The following is a 12064-nucleotide window of genomic DNA, read 5'->3' as shown; positions in this document are numbered from 1 at the left end:
CAGAAAATACAACCACCTTTAAGTAAATAAGACTATTCTTAAAATTAAACTCAATTTCTCATGCAATACATCATTTAAATTTTTTTTCTTTTTAGATCCAAGCTCAGTGAGTGGTACATGAGACTATTTATTATAATTAAATCTAAATCTAAGAACTAAACGTACTAAAAATCATGCATGCAATCAAAGCAACAGAAATAGAAGACAATAAAATAGGAATGGAAGAGAAATAGAATGAAAGGAACTTAAACACCTTAGTTATGTTGGTGGCCATCTCATTCCTCTATGAAGAACGTTCATCTCCCTTTGGTGCTAAACAGAAAAGCTTTAAGCGAAGCGTCAACACTAAACTTAAATGTTTGCTTGTCCTCAAGCAAAGAAAATCTGAAAACAAAAACAATTAATAAGATGAAAGAAGAATAAAAGGATAAAGGAACAAGAGAGAATTAGGATTTGGAGAAAGAGAAAGAAAATTAAAACTGGGCGGCGAACTAGTGTAATTGTGCGGTGTAGGCGACGCGTATGCGTGCAGCACGCGTACGCGTGGGGCGCAAAATTTTCTTAATGACGCGTAAGCGTCAGGCATGCATCTGCGTGCCCTAGGTTTTGTGTGATTCGCACGAAGCCAGCCGCGTGCACGCACAACTCTCTGCCCAAACAGATATTTACGCCGTTTTTCCAGGTCACGCGTACGCGTCACTGACGCGTACGCGTGGTGTGCCAAAATCACCAATGACGCGCACGCGTCATGGACGCGTACGCGTGAGCTTTTTTTGTGCGAAAGGCTTCATTCTGGCCTCACTCCCGCGTAACTCTCTGTGCATTTTTATTTTTCACGCACACCCGTCTGACGCGTACGACGCTTGCGCGTCGGGTGCTCTTCTTTTTTTTTAATTATCCAGTTCCTGTTCAAAAATAGCTGCATGATTAGAAAAATAGTGAAAACTCAATAAAAAACAAATAAGTAAGAAAAATACTACAACAAAAAATAACTAAGGATACGAAATTATCAGGTTGCCTCCCGACAAGCACTTCTTTATCGTCACTAGCTTCACGGTCAGCTCCTCTAAGGAGGAGGATCATAGGGGCTCAGCTCTTCACCCCTTACTTTGAACTTCTTTCCTGTGTCTCCATAACGTAGCTCAATAGGGTCCAGTGAGAGGATTCTGATTACTGTATAAACCCATGCTGGATTGCTGGTCAACACCACCTTCATTCCTGGGGAGAAACCTTCAGTGGGGATCTTTTTGTTTCTCCATTCTCTGGGTACTTTCTTCTTTTTGAGAACCTCCTCCTTGGTAGATGATGCATTCCCAACACCAAACTTAGGTTTGATGTCAAGAGGATTTTTATTGATTGTTGCCAAGGGAGATTTGAGCTGCAGATTCTGATGTGTATCATCAGGAGGTTTTGTAAAGGGTTGGATCAATAAGCTCAGTTTGCATGCACCTCTCTTCTTCACCTGCTAAATGTACATCCTTGAAGACATGAAAGACCAGTTGCTCATTATGCACTCTAAGCACTAATTCACCTTCTTCGACATCTATCAAAACTCTTCCAGTGGCTAGGAATGGTCTTTCTAGAATTATAGAGGCATTCTCATCCTCCCCTGTATCAAGAATCACAAACTCTGCTGGGAGGAAGAATTTACCCACTTTAACCAAGATATTTTCCACTAATCCGTATGCAGGCTTCATAGATTTGTCTGTCATCTGTAATGCTATCTTTGTGGGTTGTGCCTCTTGGATTTGCAGCTTATCCATCACAGATAAGGGCATTAGATTTATGCTTGCCCCCAGATCACATAGGGATTTCTCAAAGGTAGTGCTCCCAATGGTGCATGGAATTTGAAAGCTCCCTGGATCTGGCATCTTCCTTGGCAAGTTATTCTAAATTACAGCACTACATTCCTTAGTCAGGACTACTGTCTCATCTCCCTTTAAATGCTTTTTCTTTTACAACAGCTCCTTCATAAATTTGACATAGATAAGCATTTGCTCCAAAACCTCAGCAAAAGGAATATTGATTTGTAACTTTCTGAAGACTTCCAAGAACTTTAAAAACTGCTTGTCCTTGGTCTCCTTTTGAAGTTTTTGAGGATATGTCATTTTCGGCTTGTACTCAGGAGCCTTTGGCAATGTAGGATAAGTGTCAAGAGAGTCTGGGAATGGATTGTCTGCATGCTTTGGAGGGGCTGCTCTACTTCTTCCTTCTTCTCCTCTGGAGCTTCTTTTTCAACTAACTCTTCATTGACCTTGGTCTCAGAGCCAGCTACTTTACCACTTCTCAGTTAAATAACCTTGCAATCTTTTTCAACTGGCTCCTTATCAACTTGTGCTTCCATACATGCCACTTGCCCACTTATCAAGGTGATAGCCTTACATTCCTCTCTTGGATTTGGAATTGTGTTACCAGGAAGGCTATTAGTGGTCCTCTGATCAATTTTATTAACTCTGGTGGCTATTTGACCCATCTGAATCTCCAAATTCTTGATCGATGCTCTGGTTTCCTATGCAAAACTCTTCATCATTTCCCAATTAGAATCTTCTTGGGATTTAGAATTTACTTGTAGAGGTGGTTGTTGTTGATGAGATTGAAATTGGCGGTTATTGTAATTGTTCTGTTGGAAGCCACCCTGAGAATTATTGTTGAAGTTCTGAGGTCTCTGAGGTTGGTCTCTCCACCCAAAATTTGGGTGATTTCTCCATCCTTGATTGTATGTCTGAGAATAGGGGTAATTATTGGGATTTCTAGAACCACTCTCTATGTAATTGACCTGTTCGGAAGGGGATTGAGCACAATCATAGTTATCATTTTGCACTAAATTTCCTGCCATGTCATAGGAGACCTCTTGAGGTGGATTTTGGGTGTTGATAGCTGAGACTTGCATGCCACCCATGTGTTGAGTAAGTAGACTTATTTGCTAAAACATAAGCTTGTTCTGAGCCAGAATAGCATTAAGAGCTTCTACTTCCATGACACCCTTCTTTTGAGGAGCCTCAGAGTTCACAGGATTCCTGTTAGATGAGTATAAATATTGGTTGCTAGTAACCAATTCAATAAGCTCAATAGTCTCCTCCGGTGTCTTCTTCTTGTGCAATGAACCTCCTGCAGAATTGACGATCGGATTTTTGCTAGTAAAGAATTTTATAAAAATAATCGCGTTGTAAGTATAGCTTCTAAACCAATAGAAAACCCTTTCGTACAAACGTTTGGTTGTCACAAGTAACAAACCCAATAAAATTTATAAACCGAAGTATTCAAACCTCGGGTCGTCTTCTCAAGGAATTACAGTGAGGTGTGTTTTATTAGTGGTTATGGAAAATAGTGTTTTGGGTTTTGAAAAGAGTTTTAAGCAAGAGAAATGGGTTATAGAAATTAATAAACTAATAACGAAGAAATCTCTTGGCAAGGTATGAAAACTGGAAGTCCTATCTTAGTTATCCTTATCAATGGTGATGAGAATTATACTTTTGCTCCCACTAAGTCAACCTCTAACTATGAAGGTAAGTTAAGTGGACAAATTAATTTAACACCTAAAGTCCTAGTCAACTCCTTAAGGAAAGACTAGAGTTATAGGAATCTAAATTAATCAGCAAGAATAATAATTATCAATCATGATGAGTTTGACAACTCAAGAGTTACCAATTAATCAATCAAAGCGAAAAGGGAAAAATCTAAATTATTTATATAAAGAAAGGGTAGCAATCATAAGTCTGAAATACCTCAATGTGTATTAATTAAGAAAATCATAACATGAATGGTTCATAAGCCAATTTGGCAACATATAAAGTTAACAAATAAGAGAAGTCAAAATAAAAGAATATTGAACCTGATATGAAGATGAGATAATCCTAAGGTTAAAAGAAATTCTAAGTCCTAAATCTTAATCCTAAGAGAGAGGAGAGAACCTCTCTCTAAAAGCTACATCTAAAACTATCTATGAATGTCTGTTGTATGAAGTATCTGGTATCCAGTCTATATCCTCTATGAATGGATAGATTCCTCCATTTATAACCCTTTTAATCTGTGTTCTCTGGGCTTAGATTTGGGCCAAAAAGGGCCCAGAAGTCGCTGGGGCCGACTTCTGCAAATTCAGCAAATCGCGCACGTCACGCGTCCGCGTAGGTCAGGCGGTCGCGTCATTTGGAGTTTTGCTCTTTCACGCGGTCTCGTCAGTTGTGTTTCTCACATCACGCGTTCGCGTCGTCCATGCGCTCGCGTCGATGCTAATTTGTGCAAAGCACGCGTTCGCGTCGTCCATGCGGGCGCGTCATTGCCAGTTTCTCTAAAACTCCAATTTTGTGCTTTCCTTCCATTTTTGTAAGTTTTCTTTCCATCCTTTAAGTCATTCCTGTCCTATAAAACCTGAAAGTACACAACACAAAAATCACGGCATCGATTGGTAATAAAGGATAATTAAATTTTGATTACTTTAAAGCATAGGAAACATGTTTTCCCATATGTCATATCCTAAGGAAGGAATTGCAAAACCATGCAAATTCATATGAATAAGTAGGTGAAGAGTTGATAAAATCATTCAATTTAAGTACAAGATTTATCATAAAATAGTGGTTTATCAACCTCCCCACACTTAAACAATAGCATGTCCTCATGCTAAATCCAAGAGAAAAGAGTAAAGGTATAATGGTGGAATCATGTGAAATGCAATCTATTCTAAATGCAACTACCTAAATGAGTCATGCAAATCTAGTTATTATTCACCTATATATAAAGCGTACATGTAGCCAAATTAATTCATATCTTCAAAGAATCATTTATTGTACAGCTAGGGCCAAATCTTAAAAAACAATTACAATTGAGTTGAGTTAAGATAGTTCAAAACTTGCAAGACAATCAATAATTAAACATGGACATATGAGAATGAGCTATTGAACCCTCACTGAATTTTGTGTTTACTTTCTAGTCACTCATTATTTATTTGGGTTAATCGCTCTATTCTTCTTTCCATTCTTACTTTCTATAACTTTGTTCTTCATCTAACCAATTAACAAATATGGAATATAGACATACAAAAATCATGAGGTCTTTTTAAGGTTGTAATGGGGCCAAGGTAGAGGTAAGGGTATATGTATAAGGCTAAGTAAGCTAATAAGTTAATCCTTGATTAGTCTAAGACCTCACCTAACATATACATATTTTATATAAATCAGAGTTTCTTAACCTATTTGCCCAAATTTTCCCACTTTGTATTGCAAACTCATGCATTAAATTTACTTTGCCCCATGTGCATTGATTTTTCTTATTTTGCGTTTGGGAAATTTTTTTGTATCCCCTTATTATTTTTTTTAATGCACATGGTAATTTTATTATTTTGATTTCACATGAGCATGCTTCCCAAATTTTAAGACAATTTATTCAATTTAAATTTTTACTTTTTCTATCATCCCATGTTCCCATAAAATTTTCCACACTTAAGTTTTATACAATATCTATCTTAAGCTAACCAAGGATTCAACTTGTGATTTTTATTTTGTTTTTCTGCTTAAGGCTAGTAATGTGGTTATAAAATAGAAGGGAATTAAAAAGCTCAAGGGGGCTGACAAGGATGGCATAAAAGGTAGGCTTTATTTGGGATAAGTGAGTTAATAATCAAATATGGCCTCAATCATCTCTTGGTATGCATCTATATTCTATAATTGGACATATAGATTAAAACAAAGTAAAGAACACCATAATGAAAAAGAAGGGCAAAACACACAGAAATGAAATTTATGGTTTGAATGCAACCATACAATTAAGCTCAAAACTCACAGGCTGTGTGTTCTCAAGCTCATAAATCATATATCAGTTATGTATGTCATGCAAGTAGAAATTAAGAGTTTCCATTCAACTCAATGTAAATTTTTTTAGGTGCCCCTTAAAATTTTAGTGTTACTCCTTGAAGAAATGTTGTTAACTAACTGACATGTAATGCTATATATACAAGATGTGTGGATTGTTTTACTATACTATGGTTCCTATCTTACTCTTTTTATTTTTCAATCAAATCAACTATCATATGCTAAAAAGTGTAAACTATGCTAATTAATCCACTTAATATATAACTAGTAAACTAAGGTGCAGATTAAGCTAAAATATCCAAGATATATACAACCCAAAGTGCAGAATGCAAAAGTACAACAAAATTAAAAGAGAAAAATGTGCAAAAATACATAAAATGGAAAAAATAAGATAGGAGTCTATAGTGGTTCATGATGAGCGGATAATTTATACGCTTTCTGGCATTGTTTTTAGGTAGTTTTTAGTAGGATCTAGCTACTTTTAGGGATGCTTTCATTAGTTTTTATGTAAAATTCATATTTCTGGACTTTACTATGAGTTTGTGTGTTTTTCTGTGATTTCAGGAATTTTCTGGCTGAAATTGAGAGACCTGAGCAAAACTCTGATAAGGAGGCTGACAAAGGACTGCTGATGCTGTTGGATTTTGACTTCCCTGCACTCAAAATGGATTTTCTTTAGCTACAGAACTCCAAATGGCACGCTCTCAGTGGCGTTGGAAAGTGGACATCCAGAGCTTTCCAACAATATATAATAGTTTATACTTTATTCGTGATTAGATGACGTAAACTGGCGTTCAACGCCAGTTCCATGCTGCATTCTGGAGTCAAACGCCAGAAACACGTCATAAACCAGAGTTAAACACCCAAAACACGTTACAACTTGGCGTTTAACTCCAAGAGAAGCCTCTGCACGTGTAAAGCTTAAGCTCAGCCCAAGCACACACCAAGTGGGCCCCGAAAGTGGATTTCTGCGTCAATTACTTATTTCTGTAAACCCTAGTAACTAGTTTAGTATAAATAGAAATTTTTACTATTGTACTAGGTGTCTTTGACAGTATAGTCTCTTGACCGTTCGGTCTGTTGACCATTCATGGGGGCTGGCCATTCGGCCATGCATGGACCTTCATCACTTATCTATTTTTAACGGTGAAATTTCTACACACCATAGATTAAGGGTGTGGAGCTCTATTGTACCTCGAGTTTTAATGTAATTACTACTATTTTCTATTCAGTTCAGCTTATTCTTGTTCCAAGATATCCGTTGCACTTCAATTACTACTATTTTCTATTCAGTTCAGCTTATTCTTGTTCCAAGATATCCGTGACACTCATCATCATCCATCCTTAAGAACGTGTAATTGACAACCACTTCCGTTCTACGTTAGAACAAGCGCGTATCTCTTGGATTCCTTGATCAGAATCTTTGTGGTATAAGCTAGAATTATTGGCGGCCATTCCTGAGAATCTGGAAGGTCTAAACCTTGTCTCTGGTATTCCGAGTAGGATTCAGGGATTGAATGACTGTGACGAGCTTCAAACTCGTGATTGTTGGGCGTGATGACAAACGCAAAAGAATCAATGGATTCTATTCCGACATGAACGAGAACCGACAGATGATTAGCCGTGCTGTGACAAGAGTATTTGGACCTTTTTCACTAAGAGGATAGGAAGTAGCCATTGACAACGGTGATGCCTTACATACAGCTTGCCATGGAAAGGAGTATGAAGGATTGAAAGTAACAAAGCAGTATGTTGCAGAGATTCAACAGGGACAAAGCATCTCCATACACTTATCTGAATTTTCACCAATGATTTACATAAGTATTTCTATCTTTATTTTATGTTTTATTTATTATAATTTTCGAAAACTTCATAATCATTTGAATCATCCTAACTGAGATCTACAAGATGACCATAGCTTGCTTCATACCAACAATCTCCGTGGGATCGACCCTTACTCACGTAAGGTTTATTACTTGGATGACCCAGTGCACTTGCTGGTTAGTTGTGCAGAGTTGTGAAGAAAGTGCTGAGTTAGTAGATGTGCATACCAAGTTGAATGCCATTGTTAGAGATCACAATTCCGTGCACCAAGTTTTTGGCACCGTTGCTGGGGATTGTTCGAGTTTGGACAACTGACGGTTCATCTTGTTGCTCAGATTAGGTATTTTTCTTCAGAGTTCTTAAAAATGAATTCTAGAGTTTCATGGTGATGTTCTTATCATCACAAAAGTTGATTGATTCTCATCAATTTAGCTCTTGAATGTAATGTCCTGCTGAAACTTGGCTAGCCATGTCTAATCTTTTTAGACTGCAGCTTTAGACTAACATTGCATGATTCCTGGAATTCTCATTAAGAATTTTGATATCCTTATTTTCTTTTCCACTCAATTTTCGAAAAATCCAAAAAAAAATTACAAAGTCATAAAAATCAAAAATATTTTATGTTTCTTGTTTGAGTCTAGTGTCTCATTTTAATTTTGGTGTCAATTGCATGTTTCTGTTCTTCTTGCATTTTTCGAATTCATTCATGTGTCTTCATTGATCTTCAAGTTGTTCTTGATGATTTACTTGCTCTGATCTTTAAATTCTCTTGTTTTGTATGTTTTGTTGTTTCTCATATGCATTCTCAATTTGTTAGTGTCAGTAGTATACAAACTTCTAAGTTTGGTGTCTTGCATGCATTGTTTATTTGATCTTAGTTTCATTTTGATTATTCCTCATCATTAAAAATTCAAAAAAAAAATTTAAGATTGTGTCTTTTCAAGTCAATAATACAGAGAATTAAAGATACAGAACATACAGCAGAGGAATCACACAGAGAAAGCTGGGCGTTCAAAATGCCCAGTGAAAAAGGAAAACTGGCATTTAAACGCCAGCCAGGGTACCTGGCTGGGCGTTTAACGCCCAAAAAGGTAGAGTTTTGGGCGTTAAACGCCAGAATGGATACCATTCTGGGCGTTTAACGCCAGGATGGCACAAGAGGGAAGATTTTATTTTTAATTCAGATTTTTTTCAAGTTTTCATAATTTTTCAAAATCAAATCTTTTTCAAATCATATCTTTTCAATCATATATTTTCAAAATCAATTTCTTTCCATTTTTCAAAAATACTTGCTAACAATTAATGATTTGATTCAACATTTCAAGTATGTTGCCTTTTCTGTTGAGAAAGGTTTAATGTCTGAATCATATCTTTTAAATTTCTTGTTAGCCAAGTCATTAATTTTAAAAATCAAATCTTTTTAAATTGTTTTTCAATCATATCTTCTTAATCACATCTTTTTCAAAATAGATTTCAATAATATCTTTTTGATTTCTAATTTCAAAATCTTTTTCAAAAATCACTTTATTTTTTTCTTAATCTTAGTTTTCGAAAATCATTCATCAAATTTTCAAAATTTCTTTTAATTATTTCAAAATCTTTTACTTTATTTTCAAACATTCTTCCCCTCTTCTCACATCCTTCTATTTAACGACTAACACTCCTCCACCATCAACAATTCGAACTCTATCCCTCTTGATAAGTTCGAATTCTTCTACCTCCTCCTTCTATTCTTCTTTTCCTCTGACACCTCAAGGAATCTCTATACTGTGACATAGAGGATTCCATACTTTCTTGTTCTTTTCTCTTTCATATGAGCAGGAACAAAGACAAAGGCAATCTTGTTGAGGCTGACCCTGAACCTGTAAGGACCTTGAAGCGAAAGCTAAGAGAAGCTAAAGTACTACTCTCTGTAGAGGACCTAACAGAAATATTCAAACAAGAAGAAGACATGGCAGCCGAGAACAACAACAATGCCAACAATGCAAGGAAGGTGCTGGGTGACTTTACTGCACCTACTCCCGACTTCTATGGGAGAAGCATCTCTATCCCTGCCATTAGAGCAAACAACTTTGAGCTTAAGCCTCAATTAGTTTCTCTAATGCAACAGAATTGCAAGTTCCATGGACTTCCATTGGAAGATCCTCATCAGTTTTTAGCTGAATTCTTGCAAATCTGTGACACTGTCAAGACCAATGGGGTTGACCCTGAGGTCTACAGACTTATGCTATTCCCTTTGCTGTAAGAGACATAGCTAGGATATGGTTGGACTCGCAACCTAAAGAAAGCATGAACTCTTGGGAAAAGCTAGTCAATGCCTTCTTGGCAAAGTTCTTTCCACCTCAAAAATTGAGTAAGCTTAGAGTGGAAATCCAAACCTTCAGACAGAAGGAAGGTGAATCCCTCTATGAAGCTTGGGAAAGATACAAACAATTGATCAGAAAATGTCCTTCTAACATGCTTTCTGAATAGAGCATCATAGGTATCTTCTATGATAGTCTGTCTGAACTGTCCAAGATGTCATTGGACAACTCTGCTGGAGGATCTCTTCATCTGAAGAAGACGCCTGCAGAAGCTCAAGAACTCATTGAAATGGTTGCAAATAACCAATTCATGTACACTTCTAAAAGGAATCCTGTGAATAATAGGACAAATCAGAAGAAAGGAGTTCTTGAGATTGATACTCTGAATGCCATATTGGCTCAGAATAAAATATTGACTCAGCAAGTCAATATGATTTCTCAAAATCTGTCTGGAATGCAAGCTGCACCAGGCAGTACTAAGGACGCTTCATCTGAAGAAAAAGCTTATGATCCTGAGAACCCATCAATGGAAGAGGTGAATTACATGGGAGAACCCTATGGAAACACCTATAATCCTTCATGGAGAAATCATCCAAATCTCTCATGGAAGGATCAACAGAGACCTCAACAAGGTTTCAACAACAATAATGGTGGAAGAAACAGGTTTAGTAATGGCAAGCCTTTTCCATCATCTTTTCAGCAACAGACAGAAAATTCTAAGCAGAGCCACTCTGACTTAGCAACCATGGTCTCTGATCTAATCAAAACCACTCAAAGTTTCAGGACTGAAACAAGGTCCTCCATTAGAAACTTGGAGGCACAAATGGGTCAGCTGAGTAAGAAAGTTACTGAACTCCCTCCTAGTACTCTTCCAAGCAATACAGAAGAGAATCCAAAAGGAGAGTGTAAGGCCATCAACATGGCTAAACTTGGAGAGGAGGAAGAGGCAGTGATCGCCCCTGAGGAAGACCTCAATGGACGTCCACTGACCTCCAAGGAGTTCCCTAATGAGGAACCATGGGAATCTGAGGCTCACACTGAGACCATAGAGATTCCATTGGATTTACTTCTGCCATTCATGAGCTCTGATGAGTATTCTTCCTCTGAAGAGGACGAAGATGTCACTGAAAAGCAAGTTGCTAAGTACCTTGGAGCAATCATGAAGCTAAATGACAAGTTATTTGGTAATGAGACTTGGGAGGACGAACCCCCTTTGCTCACCAAAGAACTGGATGACTTGACTAGGCAGAGATTACCTCAAAAGAGACAGGACCCTGGGAAGTTCTCAATACCTTGTACATTAGGCACCATGACCTTCGAGAAGGCTCTGTGTGACCTAGGGTCAAGCATAAACCTCATGCCTCTCTCTGTAATGGAGAAGCTAGGGATCTTTGAGGTACAAGCTGCAAGAATCTCACTAGAGATGGCAGACAATTCAAGAAAACAAGCTTATGGACTTGTAGAGGATGTTCTGGTAAAAATTAAAGGCCATTACATCCCTGCTGATTTCATAGTCCTAGAGACTGGGAAGTGCATGGATGAATCCATCATCCTTGGCAGACCCTTCCTAACCACGGCAAAGGCTGTGATTGATGTTGACAGATGAGAATTGATCATTCAAGTGAATGAAGAATCCCTTGTGTTTATGGCTCAAGGATATCCCTCTATAACCATGGAGAGGAAGCATGAAGAACTCTCAAAACAGAGTCAAACAGAGCCCCCACAGTCAAACTCTAAGTTTGGTGTTGGGAGGCCACAACCAAATTCTAAGTTTGGTGTTGAACCCCCACAGTCAAACTCTAAGTTTGGTGTTGGGAGGTTCCAACATTGCTTTGAGTATCTGTGAGGCTCCATGAGAGCCCACTGTCAAGCTACTGACATTAAAGAAGTGCTTGTTGGGAGGCAACCCAATGTTATATTTATCTATTTTCCATTGTTATTTTATGTTTTCTATAGGTTGATGATCATGTGAAGTCACAAAAATAATTGAAAAAGCAAAAACAGAATGAAAAATAGAAAGAAAAATGGCACACCCTAGAGGAAAAGCTTGCTGGCATTTAAACGCCAGTAAGGGCAGCAAATGGGCGTTTAACGCCCAGTCTGGCACCATTCTGGGTGTTTAATGCCAGAAAG

At 37.6% G+C, this 12064-nt stretch overlaps 1 non-coding gene across 1 annotated transcript; it reads right to left on the bottom strand.

Annotated features, from left to right (window-relative positions):
* Positions 1 to 9983: 9983 nt before the first annotated feature.
* On the bottom strand, positions 9984 to 10091 carry LOC112712334 (small nucleolar RNA R71). Its single transcript, XR_003157759.1, has one exon. It is a non-coding gene; the product is annotated as a small nucleolar RNA R71 (small nucleolar RNA).
* Positions 10092 to 12064: the final 1973 nt, after the last annotated feature.

Source organism: Arachis hypogaea, chromosome 1 (assembly GCF_003086295.3).
Source record: "Arachis hypogaea cultivar Tifrunner chromosome 1, arahy.Tifrunner.gnm2.J5K5, whole genome shotgun sequence".
Classification (NCBI taxonomy): Eukaryota; Viridiplantae; Streptophyta; class Magnoliopsida; order Fabales; family Fabaceae; genus Arachis; species Arachis hypogaea.
The sequence above is the reverse complement of the archived record's forward strand: the minus strand, read 5'-3'. Positions and strand labels throughout refer to the sequence as shown.